Genomic DNA, 21,792 nt, shown 5'->3' with positions numbered 1-21,792 from the left:
GGAATATGCAATAGACACAGCCGCATCCAATGGACTCAGGGGCCACCGGCCATGGCTAATGGAGCACTTTAACTAGCCGAAGGGTAGTGGGCTCTGAGGTTGCTAGGCGGTTATGGGCCTGAGCCAGTTGGCCGGGGTCAGTGGCCATTTCCTTTAAAATAATTGGTGCATCATGTACAGTGGCCACCACTGTAGGCACCGGCTAGTGGGCCCCCGAGTAACTATAGTATAACAAAAGCCTTGAAATGCAGTGCAAATACTTTAGTTAAGAGAGAGTTATGTTGAAATTTAGCTGGTGTGGGAAGTGATGATGATCTTAACTCAGCACAACCTCCCACCCTGCAACCCCGTTGCAAAGCCCGTGAGCACATACATGATATCAAAGCAGGGATTCACCAATGCATATAAAATGATATTATGGGGACATCAGGGGGTGGACTCCCAGTTAAGATCTCAGAGAACCATATGGGGCTGGGGTTGTGCCATTCAAGGACCAGTAAAGAGCCATAGAAAATGTTCTAGGAAACAACAGGTCCATCTGTTTTTAGCTCCGGTTCCCTAAGTGTGAAGAGGAATTTGTTGTTTGGGAAAGTGACCCATGAAGTCGCAATGTCTGTTCAAACCATGTTCAAATGCACTAAAATCTCCATACAATGGTAGTCATATTATTATTATTATTATTATTATTATTATTATTATTATTATTATTATTATTATTATTTTATATCCTTTAAATACCTTTCAGCACTGCAATTAGAAAGTTAATAAGGATTTGGTTCCAAAAAGTGTTCACTGTGTCCTTACATCATCGCCTAATGTTTTGCATGTGGAGATTCGTCTACTGGCCAGTTTCCCCAATGTCGTAGACCCTCCAGAGCATTTCATACAGATAATCAGATGCACAACTTTGCTGGATGCACATGTGAAACCTCCGGCAATGTTGTAATCCTGCCTTGTGTGTGGTATTTTGATTGTATCTGAACTGTAGATAGGTGGACAGATTAGGAATTGTTCAACAAGGCTATTTTGCTTTAGTTTTACATTTGCATGGCACACAAGGAAACACCTTCACTAAACTTGCCCTTTTAAACCTTTATTGCATAGCTACAGACAGCAGCAACTATTAATGTAGAAAATGGGCACCACATGTGTAGCTTATAGCTGTCAATTGAATTACATAAAACGTACATTTGATAATTGGTTCACACCAGAGCTCTCTTGCAATTGAAGAGTGTAACAAACAAACTTAAAACACTTATCTGGCAACTACTTGTCAGAAACTGGGTGCACTTAAATTGCAGATGTCATCAATGTACTTCCCACAGAATCGTAGGTACTTATGCCAGAAAGGATGTTGTCATTTGAATCTGAATATTGAGCCATTTTAAATATATTTGAGGTGTATTTGTGGAATGTTAATGTATAGTATTTGCCAAGTGGTATTATAGCAGATTTTGGTAAGTCTTTTTGACAACATAATCCCGGCAAAACTATGTTTTTTTCTATTTTTGTTTCCTTTTTTCGGAAATAGTGCAAATTGACATTCGAGGTCTTGCATGTACAAAAATGTGGAAGCAATTGAAACAACTTTTCTTTATATCCCCCATGTGGCGCCTCAACGAGTCGTAAATCCAAATCATGTGGTTCTCGGAATGAGAAATTATGATTCATGGTCACAAACAGTTCAATTGTAGTTTGAGTGTTGAAAACAATCAAGTGAAGCCCAAATTCAGTGTGAATTATCCGATAAATGATTCAAGTGTGCAATAGCTTTTATCAAAGACACATTTGTCAAATATATAGATCTGAGGTCATTTGTATGTTCCTAAAATTCTATTTGATTATATGCAAAGCAGGGAAGAACCATTATTTGTGCTATTTGTCCCCTTGCTTATGGTGTTAAAGAGTGTGAAATAAGTCTACTAGAATGTTAATACTGGAATAATAACCTTCTATCAGAAAACAATTTACATGGTGATTCTAGGTTTTGATAATGTGCTTTGCCCAGGAAGGCAAGAGTAAAGTTCTAATAATCTTTTTATTCTGTGAGCATCAAGACGAGGTTTAATTTAGCATAAAAATAGAAAATAAAAAAATGAGTTGTAGACCCTGCCCCAGCAGCACATGCCGGGGGAATGATGTAAGGGGCAAGCACAACACTCATTAGCTCATGGCCAATACTGTTTTGGCAACCGCTCAGCTGTGTTCAGAGCGGTTCCTGACAGCTCATTAGGGAGCCTATTTGATTGCTTCACGGCATAAAAGTGTTAAACCTTTTTTGTTGAACTCAAAAAGTGATGCTTGTTATGCATAAAAGCAAGCTTCTGCGGTGTGCCTAAGTCTTGAAAGTAATACAACCCATTAGGCAGGACATCAAGTTGTGAAATACCAGGTGTAAAATAACTAAACAGTCTTGGCTTTTTTAGGCTCACACTCTATTGCATCCTGGTAGTTGTAGGCCTGCATTTATAAACTATACAGCAATGCAAAGTGACATCTGTTAACAATGCCAGAACTCACAGGACTAAATTTGAGAGTGCTGTTGTAGAAAAAGTTCATGAGACAAGAGTTTGAATGAAGTAGTTGGGTGAGGAAATTGGGCAGCGGTTTGTTTGTATTACCAGCTTTAGAACTTTCACTTCAGCCATTTTTTTCAATGCAGATTGCTGTTGTATGGCAGAAGGGAAAGAGTGAGCGAGTGAGTTTATTACACTTTCGGCTGATTAGGCCTTTCGTGCTTAGGATTAAAAAAATATGATATTTTTTTAGAAATAATACAACATACACACATTTTAAAAACAAAAGCTAAAAATACAAGTTCCATAAATACAATGTTAAAAACATCATAGGTGTAATCAGAGCCATACCACCTGTGATAATGATTCTAAAAAGACTGATTTAATAGAAAAGTTCTACTCCAGGGGAGAGGTAGAAGTAATAAGATCAAATAGTGAACTTTGTCAGTCAGAGCCCCTATTGTGTACATATTAGGCTCAGATTCATCTACCATACCTTATCTCTGTTTCCATGCCCCATAAATGAACCCAGCGGTCGATTTTGTAGTGGCCTCCTAAAAGCAACGGAAGTGCTGCTTTCTCGTTAGCCGTGAAACCTTCCTTCCTAGCAAGGGACCTCATGGGTTCATAAGCTGGGCAAACAAGGACAAAATGCTGTAGAGTCTCCTCCACCATCTCCCACATTTTACATCTCGCGTTTGATGCTGATTACTTACTAAGAGAAAGCATTTACCTATGCATGCCTGTATGTATTTATGGGACTTAGCTAAAACCTAGCTGCCAGGCAGTGGGGTGCTGTACAAAAAAGGGGGAGAAGACAGAGGACAAGCCATAGGAAGAGCCATGGGGGTGAAGTATGTTTGTGAGGGTACAACCCAAGGAGCAAGGTACACTATATGTTAATCTTCAGGCATCTTCATGGAGAATGTATGCTTATGTTGATCAAATGTGTACCATTTAATTGGGTAATACTAACATATGTAATGTGAAATGCAGTTGGCCATGCCCCAGACTGCCAGTGACCAAGCTGACAGATGATCAGTGACCAGACCAGAGAGACCATATCCCAGGGTCCAGAAGCTAGATACAGAGGCCATATTTGTGCCAGATAGTAGTAGAGTAGTGGAAAGGCTGTAATTCTCCATTTATTTAAGAGTCCATAGGACTCTATGGGGATTTTCAGTGCTATTACTGCCGGCAGTAATAGTGCCGGTGGTAATAGCATCAAAAAAGGGCAGAAAGCTGGAGATTTACCTCCAGCAAAAAGCTGGAAAACTCCAAGCTTTCCGCCCAACTCATGATTGGGCCAACCCTTAAATGCAGCGATAATAGCGTTACTGCTGCACTTAAGGGCTACTTCCCTAAGAGACCAGATCAGATTCCATGGGCCAGACCAAACCCCTACAGACGGGCCAGGCCCCCAGAGACAAGCCCCCCTGAAACCATACTCCAAAACCAGACACTAAGCCAGACCCCCAGTGACCATGCCCCAGACCACAAAGGACCACACCATAATTTGAGAGACCAAGCTCCAGACCCCAGAGACTAGACCCTAAAAGACTAGGCACCAGACACTGGACCCACAAAACAGAGACACGACCCCATGAGACCATCGACCAGACCCAAGAGACCAGAGACTAGTCTGAAAGAGAACCAACCAGACTACAGAGAGCAAACACCTGTGAACAGACCCCAGAGATCACTTCAGAGACTAGATACCAGCATAGGCGTCCCCAGAGGAGGGTATTGGCTGCTTTGCTCCCCCAATTGATGGCATGCCCCCACTGGCAAATAACTTTTTCCAGGATCCTTCTCTCAGCCATCATTCGCTCATTTGCAGGTACTATTTGCCCAGCCTGTTTCTTTCTTCTGACCTGATATGATATGACTTTTATAACGCGCCTATACATAAGTGTTTCAAGGCGCGACGAGGCAAGGGAGGGGGAACAGAGGGAAGACAGAGACAACGATCTTACTAGGCCAGGTGACATTGAGATTGCGCAAGTGCAAGGGAGGGGCGAGGGGGAAAGTGCGGGGGAGGGGGGATGGGGCAGTGCAGTACATAGGATAAACAGTCAAAATAAATACAATAAAAACCATAAATAATAAAACAATAAATAAAACAATAAATAAAAGTGCAGCCAACTGGTGCCAAGTGCAAGGGTAAGAGCAGACATCAGGTGTCAAGTGCTGGAAGAGGGCTGGAAGGATACAGAAACAGCCCCTGAGTGCAAGCGTTGCCAAGGGGGCAGTGCAGGTGTGCGACTGGCAGGGAGTGACGGGGGAAGCTGGGCCTGAGATCAGAGGGTAGCCAGGTAATTAGTGCAGTTTCAGTTTCAGCCAGGAGATCAGCACGGGAGAGGTGGAGAGAAAGCAGAAGCAAAGAGGAAGGTCTTAAGGTGCTTCCGGAACTGGAGATGGTTCTCAAGTTTCAGAGAGGCAGGGAGGCTGTTCCAGAGGTAGGCCCCAGCCAAAGAAAGAGATCTACCACCAACTCGTTGCTTGGAAAAGCGACTGACCCTGAGGGAGTTGGAGGCGGTTGAGCGAAGAGCTCAAGAAGGAAGATATTTAGGAATAGAGAGTTGAAGGTATTGAGACCCCAGATCCCAGAAGGCCTTGTGGACAATGCAGAGGGTTTTGTACTTAATCCTCGCCGCCACTGGGAGCCAGTGCAGATATTTCAGTCCTGGAGAGAGACGATCCCTGGGCTGGAGGCCAAGGACAAGTCTTGCAGTCCTGTTTTAGATGAGTTGCAGAGGGCAGAGAGTAGAGGCAGGCAGATTTAGAAAGAGGCTGTTGCAGTAGTCCAGCCTAGAGAGAACCAGAGCTCTGGAGACAGTGAGCTTCTAGGGCAAGGAGAGGAAAGGAGGAATAGCTCTGAGGAGGTGCAGCTGGTAGTGTGACTTCTTAGAGACGTCAGAGATGTGAGGAGAGAAGGAGAGTGTGGAGTTGAAGATGACCCCAAGGTTTTTAGTCTCGCAGGTGGGAGCAGGAAGAGGGCCAAGAGAGGCTGGCCAGAGAGTGACAGGAAAGGAGGGAGCAGGTGTGTCGATGAGGAGAATCCCGGTCTTACTGGAATTAAGGCAGAGTTGATTGGTGGCACACCACTCCTGGATAGCAGACAGACAGTCAGGGATGAGAGAAGGAGAAGGGGTGGCAGAAGGGAGCCTGAAAATGAGTTGAGTGTCATCTGCATAGCACTGAAAGTTAGGGCAGAGAGTGACAATGCGGTGGGCAAGAAGTGCCAGGTATTGGTTGAGCCAGGGAGAGAGGTTAGACCTGCGAGGAACACCACAGGTAGAGATGTAGATAGAGGAGAGGAAGGACCCGGGTTGTACCTGGGAGGGTCAATCAGAGACGAAAGAAGTCAGTGAAGCCAGGGCCTGGGTGGTGATACCCAGGTTATCATGGAGACAGTTGAGCAAGATGGCATGGTTGACCATGTCAAAGGCAGAAGAGGGATCAAGTAAGATGAGGACACAGGGGATGTTGGAAACCAGGTTAGAGAGCAGGTCTTCACGGATGTTCAGGTGAGCAGTTTCCGTGCTTCTGGCAGCTCTGAAGCCAGACTGATGGTCATGGAGACAACCAACAGATTCAGTGTGAAGATTAAGCTGGGAGACGGCCAGCTTTTCCAGGAGTTTGCCCAGGAAAGGAGTGATGGAGATTGGGCGATAGTTAGCAGGGCCGGAAGGGTCAGCAGAGGGTTTCTTTAGAAGAGGGTGCAGAAGGCAGTGCTTCAGGGGGAAGGGAAGACTCCAGTGGCGAAGGAGTGGCTGCAGAAGTCAGCCAAAGCAGGAGCCAGATGTCAATGTGATCCTTGATGGTTTTAGAGGAAGAGGGGAGAACCTGTTTTGACGAGATTTTCATAGATTGGACTTGTCTAGAAACCTCATATGGGGAGAACAGGGGAAAGGCAAAGAAGGAGGGAGGAGAGGTGGCCACAGAAGGGCCAGATGAGGAGAGGGGAATAGAGGTGGGAGGAGGAGAGGAGGAGAGAGATGACAGGATGTCCTGATTTTTAGAGATGAAATGAGAAGACAGGGCCATGCAGAGGGCCTGGGAGGGGACATGCAGATTTTAAAGAGTTCGGCCGAGATGTTGGATGCCGCAGAGACGCGGGCTTGGATGAGGTCTCTCTTCTTGGTACGGACAGAGAGCCGGTATTGCCTTTGGAGCAGGCGGCAGGCCAGTTTGTTAGAAGATGCACAGAAAGCACGCCATTTCTTCTCAGCCACCCTGCACTGGTGTATAAGGGTGACGAGGTCTGAGTCGTACCAGGAATTGCATTTGGCTTTGGGCTTCAAGCAGATCCTAATGACAGGGGAAAGAACATCAAGAGTATCAGATATAGCAAACTGTAGCATACAAAGGGCTGTGTCAGGGTGTGAGTCAGCCGATGGGGTAAGAGGGGTGGGGGTGAGAAATTGGTGGCGAATGCCTCAGCTGACACACGCTTCATGGGTCGGATAACCGAGAAGGTAGGTGGCAGTGCTGGAGTTGGCTTGGCCTGAGAGTTGGAGAGAGTGAGCTGGGAGGAAAGGAGAAAATGATCACTCCAAGAGAGAGGAGTGGTCAGAGGGAGAGAAAGGGGAGGGTCTGTAGAGATCAGAACATCCAGAGTGTGCCCTGCATAGTGAGGCGGGCCAGAAGGGAAAATGACCTGAAAGGGACACCACAAGAATCATGGGCCATGAATATCACTGGGGTGGGGCCATCACTGTTAAATGCAGACTACCTACATTCTGGGCACACTATTGTTTTCCAAATGTGCATCTAACACTTGTCTAGAAAAAAACAAAAAAGGTTGTTTCCAAACTGAAACATGCTCTTCAACATGCATTCACTAGTTTTCTTTAAAATGTGTTTATTTGTTGTCGTACTACCAAACAAATACCCTGTGATGTGTATGCCCCTTAATTTCTGTTTTATTACAGGATATATTTCTGAAGTTGTTATATGATTGTCAACCTGCTTAATCACAAATAAATGCTTCTATTGTGCTGTCAGCAGTGATTCAGAGATTAAACTGTGGTTCCTGGGTGCAAGCTTTTGTTTTTCACTATGGGGGCAGACATGTCCCCCACAAGCACCCTCACCCATTAGGGAGGAGCCAAGGAGCTTGAACTGTTAAAGGAAAATGCGGTTTCCGTTTGACAACTCTGTTACCCAGCCTTGTCTATCCAATGAGCCATGCAAAGCCGGGGGATGTTTTGCTTCGCCGGCATTTCATGGCCCATTGGGGATGCTAGCTGAGGAACTGCATGTTTGTATGTGCGATGGGAAGCACTATTGTGCCACCTCCCGCATACAAATAGAGCGGGCCACTTCGTCATCAGCGCTCCAGCTCTTGCACCCATGTGAACGAGCCAGGAAGCGCTCTTTGCTTCCTGCTTCCTTTTCATGCAGAAGGTATGTTAAATTAAATATATGTATGTATGTGTGCATGCCTGTGTTGTGTGTAATGAGTGAGTGGATGATGATGGGTGTGCAGGTAAATGGGTGCCTGGATGCTGCATGTGAAGGTTGGTAAAGCCAACTGGGGTATGTTCTTACTTTCGGATACTGCCATATTTTGGCATAACAGGCATGGGTATGATTTCTTATAGTATCATTACTGGCATTATGCATGAAGCAAACATGAATATGTTTTTAAATGGGAATACTGGCTTATGTTGGTGCAGCCAGCATTGAAATGTGTGAACACGTTTTTATACTGGCATATGCTGTGGGCAAAAGCAACCTGGAAATGTGTTGGCGAAATGCTCCTCTTCACTATTGATGACTTGCATCTGGTGGAATTTGTCAGGCGTTACAGTACAAAAAACAATTGCAAACTGTTTGGCATTTTAACCAATTTTTACACCATTTGTTTTAAAATAATTCTCTGGGGTGTAGCCCCCCAACACCCCTTAATTGGTTTCTGGCTCTGTCACAATGGCCTATTTGGGGGGAAATAGTTATAACCTTCCAATTAAAAAAATCACCAGCCGCCACTGGGGTGTACAGCCAGTAACTGAAAACTGTGAACAGTTCTATGGGGGCAAAGTGAGATTCCTGCAACCATTGCTAAAGAACCAAAGGAGTAGTTGACTCCTTGCCCCCCGTGCTTGGCACCTTTATGTGATACTTCATCTGTTACACAGACTGTCCTTGACTGTCATTTGAAACTGAGGTATGAGGGATATCTCGTCTGTTAAATTGATTACTTTTGACTAGCTATTATTTAAAGTGATATCTCTTCTGCTAAACATCACCTCGAACTATACATTATTTGAAGCTGTGCTGGGAGTGATGTCTGCTTGAAGTAAAATAATGCAGTCTCTCGCTGACTGCAAGGGCATTTTTTTCAAAACTTTTTTTGCATTTTTAAAGCACTCACAAAGCCCGCAGGCATCGAGGTGCTGTTACAGGAATTGTTTTTGTTTTTTAGTTGCCTAATGTTTTTTTTTCTTAGCTGCGTATTTATAACGCGCTTAAATACACAGAGGTTTCTAAGTGCGGATCCGGGGAACGAACCTGTGTTGCTTCGCGTTGTCTTGCTGCGAAGGCGACCACGTTGCCGCTGAGCTATCCTCCTGAGACTTGCAACTGTTGAACATGGGTTAACTTTTTAGGATGTATATTAACTTGATGTAACATTTCTAGTGCATTAAACCTACTCTGAACATGCTTAATGGGTTCAATGTGTTAATATCCCCGCAAAAATATTGCCATACAAAAATATTGCCATACTTTTGCGGTGATATTAAGGCATGGAACCTGCGGGGGACACCCCTGCAACCCCTGCTCCCAAAAAAAAACAAAATTATCCCACTCAAAAATATCGCCTATGGCCATTCCAGACGACCATATATATGGCGATATTTTTGGTGGGGATCATATGTAGTGATATGGCTTAATGACACTTTTATTAACCAGATTGGTAAAATATAGGTATACTTAAACCAGTTTGGTCTATTGGCCCTTATCTGGTGTGCCACTACACTGCCCCACCATGTTGTATTCTTGCCCCCCGGTTTGCCCCCTAATACTGATTTCTAGTGACGCCACTGTATACCAGAACTCAGAGACTAGATTCATAGAGAATACAGAAGCCAGAGACCAGACCCTAGAAACCGGGCCTCCAAAACAAGACCCTCAGACCTCAGAGGCCAGTTCCCAGCAGAAAAGGGACAAGACCCCAGAAGCCAGAGCCTACCCCACAGATCCAACTAATATGATTATGTGTGTACAACGACATTTATACATTATTTGGCAAGCCCCCATCATGACAAATACCATTTTGTGTATTTCTAAACTCTCATCTCAGAACAGGTTATCATGCCATGTTCTTTCTGGAGAGGAGCGCCTGCTACCCTTTTTTTACATATTTGCAAGGAACTTGGGGTTGGTCACCCTAAATTACCTGGGGGCAACCAGACGTGGACTCCCTGCTCACTGTGCTCAGAGAGGCACAGCTTCACCTCACTGATGAGGCCCAACAAGGCTGAAACACGTGTATGGGGTTGCTGTTGGTACTCTTGTTCAGAGAGGAATTGCCATAGCATTTCGGTGCTGGACTGCCCATGTGGGTGGGACAAAGACTGATATGCAAATGGATATTTCCCATCTCTGAAAGGTACAGTGAGCAAAAAGCATGTGCTGCAAACTTTCATCTCAGGACAGATTATCATGACCATGTTCTTTCTGGAGAGCCTGCTCCTTTTTTTGACATATTTCTAGACGGGGTCATCTACCCCAGAAACATCATTCAAAATGTATGTATGGTGTACCCCTTGGCTGAAAATAAAATGTAACCATGCAAGGAGCCAACGTACTTTCTGTGCATGCAGCGTTGAAGAACAATCTTAAATATCTAACCCTGGAATTCTCCATCGAAGCAACTGAGTGGTGAAGCCCGGTGGTCCTCATTTAGAAAAAGAATCCACTAAGCCGAGGCTAGGAATAGGTTTCTGAAGTTTGAAACTGGTGTAATGTTAAGCAAAGCAGTCTGTTTCTGGGACATGAGAAATGTTTGTCAGCAAATCCGAATGCATGAGGCTTCTAAGCCACAGTGCTCTTCAAACCATTCATCATTTTCCAACACACTTAAAGGCATGGTCCAGTAAAATGTTTTATTGCCCCTACGGATCGGCCATGTTTTTTTAAGCCTAAGTGGCTCGATTTTAGAAAACTTTCCTATGGACCTTACCCGAGTTTTCGTCCATTAAACGCACGCGAAAACAGGCACCAGGGAGCCGCCACTTTCTGATAATCCTATCACTTGCCTGGCTGACCTGCTTCTGCGGCACTAAATCAAATCCCCCGCCCCTGAGCCTGTCATCAGCAGACTCGTACCGCCCATTTCGCAACGCCAAAGCACGTCTCGTGTCAACAATCGCTGCGCCTCAGCTAATGACATGTCGCCATGGAAATGGCAGGACGCCTCTTTCCTCAATAAGTATAAACAGACCGTTTCCCAACACACAGCAGCAGATTTTCAATTCCATTCCTCTCTCTGTGTTACTTTGAGTATTCTGTGACTCGTTTCTGTGCTCTGGTCAGCTACCTTCGCCGCTTGTAGCCCGTATGAACACCTGTACCATCTCGGTAAATTATTTTACTTTGTTTACCACACAATGGCTACAATAATGCCCTACATGTACGAGCCCGAGTATACCGAGGAGGAACTACTGGAAAGGGAAGCACGCGAAAACGATGGGGATTCGGATGGCAGTTGGGAGGACGATTCAACAGATGAAGAGCCTGGGCCTAGTCGCATGGACGGCGTCTCCACCTGGTGCACATGCAATCGGTGCGAGCTAATGCCAACCGAGGACGAGAACTGCTGCTGCCGAGATAACTCGGGATGCCTGGCCTACATTTCGGAAGGCGAGGCACGACCGCAATGCATCACCGAGCTGCCAGACTTCAGGGCAGCCTGCCTCACACGGGCTGTGTTGAGAATAATGATGGTGCTTATGTACGAACTTCGCGCAACTGTTCGTCCTCGTAATCCGAGTAAGTATACTCTGCTTGTCATGCCACTCCTATTTCATGTTCTTCTACTATATCCAAAATTATATATTCATATCATAGTAACGCATGAAAGTCGTTCAATAGTGTGCATTGTCTAGATAGCATTTGTCCGTGCAGAATGCCATTAGTTACAAGAATTGTCATTAACAACAAACGTTTATTAAACTTATCTTGGTCATTTAAAAACAGTTTGTTTCATTCCTTTTCACAGGTGGTACAGGCTGGTGGCCTATCGTTCCTTTACATGGTGGCTCCACGGGAGGCTTGGACACCGTGTTCGAAGAGTGATACCCGCCTGTGCCGTTCGTGCCATAAGAGAAACGTTCCCGAGTGACAGCAGTCAGTACAGGGGATTTTCTCTCGCTGTGCTGCAACCTATAATCTTTAAAGTCTTGTATTTTTGTGTCATGAAAATAAGATAAAAAATAAAACACCTCATATATTTTAACAACGGTTGTTTTGATTTTTTAAATGAATCAAGTGTGTCTCCATTCAAGGATAGACGTCAGACATATGTGCTCCGAATGGGTGATGGTCTGGTCGCTGTGAAGCAGGGTGGTCACTATCTATGTAAGCTAACATAACATATTCTCGATAATGCATGCACTAAATAACACTTGTTCAAAGTCTTTCAGTAGGTTATGTCTCTATAAAAGTCATACATATATCTATACTAACAATTACCATTGGATTATACAGGCTTTAGGTTAAGGGTCTTGACCACTATAATACACCGGTTGAAGTGTGGGTCTGTGCTCACAAGAATCTCTGGTATGTGGCATTTGTTATTGATAAGCAACAATATACTATCAAAGGCAGTTCGCACCCGTGGATGAGCGCTGGCATGTGGGGCTGTCTGGGGCGCGAACGGCCAAGGTGCCAAACTACATGTACACTTCAAAAGGTATCCCACGGCAAGGGGCCATCGGTCACATGGCCTCCTCAGACCCCGTGTCTCCAGCCAGGCCTCCCCTTGAAGCAGGCCGCCCCCCTGCAATCCACATAAGTGTGTCTCCATTCAGCAGTCTTCCTGTGCCTTATCTACATGCCCCAGGCCCATCCATCCCACCCCCTCTATCAAAGGTGGTTCGCACCCGGGGATGAGCGCTGGCTTAGGGGGCTGTCACGGGCGCAAACGGCCAAGGTGCCAAACAGCATGTACACTTCAAAAGGTATCCCACGCCCAGGGGCCATCGGTCACATGGCCTCCTCTGACCCTGTGTTTCCAGCCACGCCACCCCTTGAAGCTGGCCGCCCCCCTGCAATCCACATAAGTGTGTCTCCATTCAGCAGTCTGCCTGTGCCTTATCAGCGCACCCCAGGCTCATCCATCCCACCCCCTCTATCAAAGGCGGTTCGCACCCGGGGATGAGCGCTGGCTTGGGGGGCTGTCACGGGCGCAAACGGCCAAGGTGCCAAACAGCATGTACACTTCAAAAGGGGCCATCGGTCACATGACCTCCTCAGACCCCATGTCTCCAGCCAGGCCTCCCCTTGAAGCAAGCCGTCCCCCTAAAACCACGACAAACATACGCCATTCATTCACAAACACACCCCTGTTTCCAATACTTTATAAACCACTTGATATGTCTCATGAGAACATCTTTGTGCTTTGCAAGTCAACTCCTGAACGTGCTACCTGGCAACCACTGAGATCTACGCTAATCTGCTCGTCGTCGTGCTATCCGTGAACTTCTGTGACCGCTTAGAGCAAACCCATCAGTGTGCTACCTGTGGCCACCCACCTATTCTCCTGCAACATACTGCTCTGCTTGCTGAATCCAACTGTTTGTTGGTCAAGGTAAGGCCATGTATCCTAGTCATATTTCGCAGATTTTTAAATTTCTATCTATTTGCGAGTAGAGTATACAATAGTGCTATGTTCATTGGTCTCATTGCTATTGACTTGAGTTTCCATTGCTATGCTGTCAATAGGTCTATTTATTTTCTTCTTTGTTTATTGTCATCGAATTGCATCCTTCGGGGGTCCAGTCTATAATGTAAGCATGTTTCCTTCTTGTGCAAGACAGAACATCCAAGGGACGAGTCACATGTTCAGATTTCAGTCACATCAATTATACATTTCTGCAACTTATGCAAATACTAAGCCGCACATAATGAACTGGTATAGTTCCTGCGACCAAAACAAACCTTGCATTGATCATTGTATGATTCATTTACTTTTGTATGAAATCTTTATTCATGAAAATTGTATAATAATGTCGATATTTACTTTTCAGATTTATCAACAATGCCTGCCTGTTCGATTAGCGGTTGCCCTTCGAAGACCCATGCGAAATCTGAAGGCACTACAATGCATGTATTCCCGAAAACTGTTGATCGAATAAGAGAATGGGTCAGACATTGCGGATATCCACTGGAAGAGCTGGAAAGTAGAGCCCAACAAGTCTTACAGGACAAGAGGGGTGATCGATACCGCATCTGCAGCCGCCACTTTTCCTTGGACATGTACACCACATCTTGGGTAACAAAGAAGAATAAACAGTGAACGACACGGAAATTGCTCGCAAACGCTATTCCCACTCTATTCGTCCACATTCCGCCACTGGTGAGTCAAGTGTCCGGATTTAGCTTTAGGCCTTGCAGTAGTGTGTAGGTAGCCGAATTGATTAATTGATATTGTAGGTGTTCTATCCCTTGTAATAATTTCGATATTGATATGAGTGTATAGCTTTTTGAATAATGACATTTATCAATATATTCTTTTTCAATTTCATAACCCACAAACGAAATGTATATATATAGGAACAGGGAACTGTGCTGTATTGAGCATTTTTCAAGTATTCTGTCGCCTTACATGGCTATTTTTAATATTGGCATTTCATTATCAATCATTAATTTACCTTTACAACTTCTTGACTATCCCTTGAATCTGAAGCAAGAACATTCTACATCCTTGACGGGGTCGCAGTTATCAACCACTTCTAGCGCGTACCAGGTAATCTTACTAGGCTAATCCGCTACAGACTTGTTTTATGCATGTCAAGTAATAGTTTTATTCTATCGTGTAATTATTTTACCAAATGTTTGGTTAGTGCTTTCCAATTGATGTACACCTTAGTTATCGTCCACTGGTGTTTGTTTTCAGTTATAATTAGTGTTATCCATACTAATGCAAGTACTGTCTTTCAGGAAGATGCTGAAGCATCCGTCACATCTACAACATTTCTAGATGTTCTTCACCAGCAGGAGGTATGGATACTGACAGCTCCATCGAGCGTCATCATCAGAGCTGGAATTCTTGTTGTTTGATTGTTCTACACAATGTTTCATTCGTGGTTAGCCGTTGATATGTACCTGTGCTGTCGACCCCAGGTGTGTGTTATGTTTTCACTATCGTAATCCTCACTAATGCAAGTACTATGTTTCAGGCAGTTGATGGAGCGTCAACCCCTGCACTTGATGCGGAGCCTGACATTCAAGTAATTCCAGGGGAAATGGAAGCGGGACCATGCGTATACGAATCGGCGTAACAGCTTTCGGAAGTGCGCACTACATTTGCAACATTCATAGATATTCTTCAGCAGCACGAGGTATGGATACTGACAGCTCCATCATGCGTGATCATATAACGTGATTCCATTTGCTATACTTTCTTCCCTATTAACGCAAGTGCTGTGTTTCAGGGAGACGACGGAACTTCCACTACAATCACAACATCCCATTTAGATGATGCAGATGTAAGTAAATCGGAGAAATAACTCGATGAAATGTGATCATATTTAGATTGTCCTTCATTCTTTTAGACAATGCATCATTTGAAGTTATCTCTTTATATGTACCTGTGCGTTCCACCCAAAGTGTGTGTTATGTTTCCAGTATTCAAAACCATACTAATCCAAGTACTGTGTTTCAGGGAGACGACGGAGCTTCCACTACAATCACAACATCCCATTTTGATGATGCAGATGTAAAGGAATCGGAGAAATAAGTCGATGAAATCTGCATATTTATATATTCCTTGATTGTTTTAGACAATGCATCATTAGTGGTTATCTCTTTATATGTACCTGTGCCTTCGACCCCAAGTGTGTGTTATGTTTCCAATATTGAAAACCATACCAATGCAAGTACTGTGTTTCAGGGAGATGCTGATGCCTCCTCTCCAATACAACCATTCATGGCAGTCCATGCAGAGCCAGAGGTATGGATACTGACAGTTCCATCGAAATAGATCATCCCAGGTCGAATACTTGTCGTTTGATTGTTGCACACAATGTTTAAATCGTGTTTGGCTATTGAGATGTACCTGTGTGTTCGTCCTCACGTGTGTTTTATGCTAACAACAATATTTTGATACATAGTAATGAAAGTACTATGTTTCAGGGAGACGATGGAGCCTCATTCCGTGCTGTCTATGCGGATACAGAAAATATAGTCGTTGCAGCGCAAGAGGAAGGGAGGACATGCGGAAACGAATCGGAGCTACAGCGTGCAGATGTTGAAGGTCGAGTCAAAAAAGTTGCAAAGAAAAAAACCCAAAAAAAGGTTAGTTACAAACAGTTCATAACTTTAAAAAAATGTTTGTGCTGGGGACTATTTTATGTTTTTTTCCAGTCAATTGGACTACACTTTATCTTGTGTTTAAACTGAACATCACTTTTCCAATCTCTCCTCTAGTTACCCGTGGGTGTCAGAACTATACATACACAGATAGTGAAGTGAATGAGAGATGTTGCTTGCCAGACCATGTACACTATGGAGGAACTATTAATTGAGGCGAGGCGTGTTCAGGCTCGAGATGCTCATGTCCAATGGCCAGAACATGAATTAAATGTGTTTGGAGGATACAGCAAAGTTGCATTGGACCATTGCTACAGTGCGACCGCACCACCACAAGAAGATGATATTGAATGTATTGAAGATAGCTCTGAAGTAGTTGCAGATCAATTCACACAATCTACACCCGCCCAAAAATTGCCACCCAAAAACATGTCGACATTGTTGTGTTGTCCCATCAATGTTGAAGTAGCAGATGTCAAAATGACAGAGAATGAACCAGCCGCAGCATCCATAGATGCATCAGAACTTGATAGCAGCGATATTACTTTCCAATGTGTTGAAATCTCCGCAACGTCACAGGCCGAAACAACGTTGACGCAGGATGACAGTCTAATGAAAGAGAACAAATACATTGTATTCGACAGTTGTTTGATGGAAATTATAAGTATGCTGAAATGTGGGCATTCAGTTAGAGGGATAGTATGTGGGAAGCCATTGATTACTGTAACTCGTCAAATAAAAGGCAGTAACGTCAAAATAAATGCCACCTGTCGATTAAATCATAGGTTCTCATGGTCTGCACAAACGATGCTGGGGAAAATGCCAGCAGGCAATCTACTGTGTGCAGCTTCATCACTTTTTAGTGGCTCCAGTTTTAGAAAGTTAGAGGCTTTCTTTCAGTTTGTGGGACTCCATTTCATTTCTAAATCGCTGTACTACATATACCAATGTGATTATCTGTTTCCGGCCATTAGTGATGCTTGGAAAATTGAACAATTGTCTCTAGCAAGTACATTCGAAGGGAAACGTTTCATGCTAGCCGGCGATGGACAGTGCGACAGCCCTGGATTTTCTGCCAAGTACTGCACCTATCACTTTCAGGACATGGATAGTAAGAAAATTGTGAGTTCGGTGTTCGTGCAGGTAACACAATGTACATCCTCAGTGGCCATGGAGAAACTAGGATTTATAAAATCAGTGGAATATCTACAATCAAGGGGAATGCACATCGACCTCATAGCCACGGACAGACACGTTTCAATTGCCAAGACAATGAGAGAGCAGTTCCCGCTTATTAATCATCAGTTTGACATATGGCATCTTGCTAAATCAATCAGTAAGAAAATCTCGGCTGCAGGAAAAAAGAAGGTTTTGAAAGTAAAGTATTTTGCAGTGGTCCCAGTCTATCACCAACCATCTTTGGTGGAGCTCAAAAACTTGTGAAGGGTCAGTGGAAATACTACTTGAAAAATGGCGGTCACTGGTGCACCACTGTACCAACGTTCACCGCTGGTCAGAAAACCTACATTTCCACCAATGTGAACATGACCCTTTGTCCCCAGAGGAGGCAAGGAAGAAGTGGTTGATTCCATCTTCACCGACACACAAAGCCATTGAGAAGATTGTTTTCGACAAAACTCTATCAAGAGATTTGAGAGGACTGACAGAATTCTGTCACACAGGAGATTTGGAGGTGTTCCACAATATGTGCCTAAAGTACAGGCCAAAGCGCTTGCATTTTAGCTTTCGGGGCATGAAACATTGCACTCTACTAGCGGTCTTGGCCCATAACAGCAATGTCGGACGTGAACAATCTAGGACTAGGGGTAAAGTAAGGATGCCTCGCTACACTAAGGTGTTTTCAAAACGAAGTAAGCAATGGGTGATCAAACCAGTCTATGATGAAATGCAGTTCGACTTTGTGAAAGGCCTTATTGTTGCTGTGTTAGAGAAGCACAGATATGGAATTTTGGACGTTGCTGTGCAGAGCAGTGATCCATTGCCACCGAACATTGCAACTGTGCCATGTCCACCAGAAGCACAGCTGGTTGTGAAGTACAAATCCCGGTTTAAATAATTGCAATACGATTGTCTTTTTGTAAATAAATGTTATTGTACAGTGTACCTGTAACCCTAACCCCTACCTTCACCATCATGGGTGGCGAACAAGCTGGGTGTCATCTTTGAATTCTCTCTATTCACGTCACAAATGTGTATGTATATATTTTTCTCATGTCTCATCTTATGTAAATGTAAATGCTGCGCACTGTTGCGCACTGTTAACGGAGGGGAGGCTTGCGTATTGTAAATAATAAAACAAACAAACAAACAAACAATAAATCTCACTTTTAACTCAACTCCTGTGGTACTTTATACTTTCCCTGACCTTCCGCCAAAAATTAAATGTCTCCATAGTTATGATTCTTTGGGGCTTCAAAGCTTGCAGACAACGGGGACAAAATTGGGGGCCTTAGAACGCGCCAAGCAGGCCGTGGCATTTGGGAGAGAAGCCAGTTCGCATTTGCACATTGTGGCGCACTACATAGAGGGATTCTAAACTTCAAGTTCTCACAGATGCCTTTACTACGGGATGTTGCAAATAAAGAATGCGAAGGACAGCGGCTTTGATTTTTAGCTTGCGCCCAGAAGAGTCCCACAAGTCGCACTGGAAGTATAAGGGTCTAATGTTTTTTGACCTTGAGACAGGGACCATGCCGAAAGAACTTCATTTGAAGGGGGTGCGCAATAACGTAAGAGACGATAAGGCAGAAAATTCAGAAACTAGACCGAGTTTCATTTTAGTTCAGTATACGGAAAATCGTTGTCAAGAGCACGGTCGGATTTACAGACTGCATTATGCAGAGACACAATGGAAATTTCAAATATAATGTGAGTAAATCTTTAGATGCTTTTATACGGGAATGAAGAATTAATGAATGGATGCATGAATAAATGAATGAATGAAGAGCTAGGAAAAGCAAGGAAAACGTGTTCGTAGTGGGCACATGGGCATGCAGGTCCACAGGTCTCACAGATCTTGGTCCTTGGCCCAGCCACTTTTCCCTGCACTGCCTACCTGCACTACGGGACTGTCTCTGTATCCTTCAGCACCTTCTCCCGGCATTTACCTTGCACTTGCTGGCCCTATTATTTATCTTGTATTCTACTAACCATGTACAGCACTTTTACCCCCTTCTCCCCTTCCCCTTGCGCGATCTGAAAGACACCTGGCCTAGTAGGATCGTTGTCTGTCTGCCCTTGTTCCCCCCCTGCCTCGTCGCGCCTTGAAACACTTGTGTATAGGCGCATTACAAATGCCATATCATTCCACACGCATGTAGACTAACTGTCGTTTCTCATTGTGTGTTGGCCTCGATTTATTTCGTTACTTTTCGCATTGATTTTAGAGCCGAACATACTCCATTGAACTATCCTTGCAAGCAAATAGTTTCTGATCGGCCGTAATAAATAAAATAATTTTTTTGTTTTCATAACAGGTATTTGATCCCGTTCTGCTACTGTCATCGGTTTGAGACACCGGCAGACGGATTCTTCAATAGACACCTGCAGCTTCGTGTGAACAACTGGAGCACGTTAACCATATTATGGGACGATCGCCAAGGGCCCACATGCCCTTACGCTGTACTAGTGGCTAGAAGCAACATATCAACCTTTACGCTGGCCTAGTGCCTACTTGATGCAACAGCCTTGTGGTTCAACGTGCGACAAAAGTGCCTCTTTGAACGAAAACCAACACCCTGTGTACCATTAAGGAACAGTGCGTGACTCAATATAAACTTAGACGGATTTGCGGATACAGATAAAAGAAAATAAATGGCTTTCGGAGTTCATATGGCAATTGCTGAATATTCTCTAAACATTTAATGTCAAATAAATGTACTTTACCAAATGTACCGTGTTGCTGTTTGATTTTAAAGTACAGTTTCATATTCCGAATTGTGGCGCTCTGTGTTGTGAGGTGGTCTGTGTTGGTTTCCGGGTTCTGTGTGGAGTCGCGTAGAAGACGACTGGGCGCGTTTGCCTACGCAGCACAGTAACGTCACGGAGAGAGGCGGGTAATATGAATGTTTTGATAATGTCAGGCTCAGGGGCGGGGGAATTGATTTAGTGCCACAGAAGCAGGTCAGCCAGGGCGATGCGGCAAGTGATAGGATTATCACAAAATGGCGGCTCCCTGGTGCCTGTTTTCGCGTGCGTTTAATGGACGAAAACTCGGGTAGGTCCATAGGAAAGTTTTCTAAAATCGAGCCACTTAGGCTTAAAAAAACATGGCCGACCCGTAGGGACAATAACATTTTTTACTGGACCATGCCTTTAACTGTCATGTGCCTTTCCTCTGAGGCATGATTTGATTTGACCCTATGCAGAACTGCTTCTGTGTGCTGGTTTTACAGATTCACGATTTACATGAGATTAAAAAAGCAATCCGAAGAAAAGAATGGAAAAAAAAGAAAGGGAGAAAATGCCAAAAATGACGTTGGAAAAAAAATAAAACATTCCGAAAATGTCGATCAAGGGGAGTGGGGGTTTCGGGGGTGTCCCCCACTCACCTTCATTGACATTCCGGGCCTTGGGGGCTTATGGGGGTGATCCTTGCTTCCATAAAAAGGAAAGCAGGGGACTGGCGTACTAAACAAGAAAAAAAAAAGTAAAATGAACCCTGCAGCGCCGGTTCCCTTCCATGTGCATGAAGGGAACCTGCGCCGCAGGGGGGGATTGCGGAGGCAGCGGCGGCACACTTCGCTGTGTACCACCAGAAGGTAAGTAAGGAAGTCTGGGGAGCGGGTGGTCTGAAATGTCATTGGGACACGAAACAAAAAGTTCTTTTCGAAAAAGAAACTTTCGTTTTTTTATCCCTCGGTCCTTTCGGATTTGAATATATCTCAGTAATCCATTAAAAAATTATTGAAAGAGATATGCTAAGGGATATGCAAAATGTTGCTTATTTTCAAGATTACCTAGTTATACAGTGAAATGGTGGAACAACAACACTCAACACGTTATTGTTGAAACTCCAAAAGGTAGGCATACAAGTTGTGAAGTGAAAGTGGAAATTCCTTCAAATTGACATTGAATAAGTAGGATACAATGGGCCTCATTACGACCCAGGCGGTAAGGGGTTTACGGCGGCGTAAACAGCGCCGACCCTTACCGCCTGATTCCGAGGTCCCTTAGCGCCATGGAGGATTTAACACTTGCTTTTAGCAGGTGTTAAAATCCATGGCGCTAAGGGACCTTGTTGTTAATTACGCCACCGTAATTTACGGTGGCGTAATTAACGCCTTCCCCACTCCCATTATGCCCTATGGGGCAAAAATGGGAATGGGGAAGGGTAAATGGGGATTGGGGACTTACCGCCCCGCCAACCTCGGAATGGGGCGGTAAGTCCGCCAACCACCATGGCATAAACGTAGTTTACGCCATGGTGGTAAAGGTACGACCCAGGCGGTAACTTACCGCCTGGGTCGTAATGAGGCCCAATGTGGCCATAAAGAGAATGAAGCCACCAAAAAAAGGTTAGCTGGCGGCCAGAGTGAAAGGAAAGCTCTGCCACCTGAGAATAAGAAGTAGTAGAAGTCCTTCATCGGGCTGCCAGAATATGACTCCAATTGTGTTCTTCCATTTTCCAACAATACAGAACGCTTGAGGAGATTACTGAAGTAAGGTGAAGAGTGTGCATGGAGAGAGGAGTCGCACCATGAATTTGAAT

Source organism: Ambystoma mexicanum, chromosome 4q, assembly GCF_040938575.1.
Source record: "Ambystoma mexicanum isolate Mex_15411 chromosome 4q, UKY_AmexF1_1, whole genome shotgun sequence".
Classification (NCBI taxonomy): Eukaryota; Metazoa; Chordata; class Amphibia; order Caudata; family Ambystomatidae; genus Ambystoma; species Ambystoma mexicanum.
Note: the sequence above shows the minus strand (reverse complement) of the source record.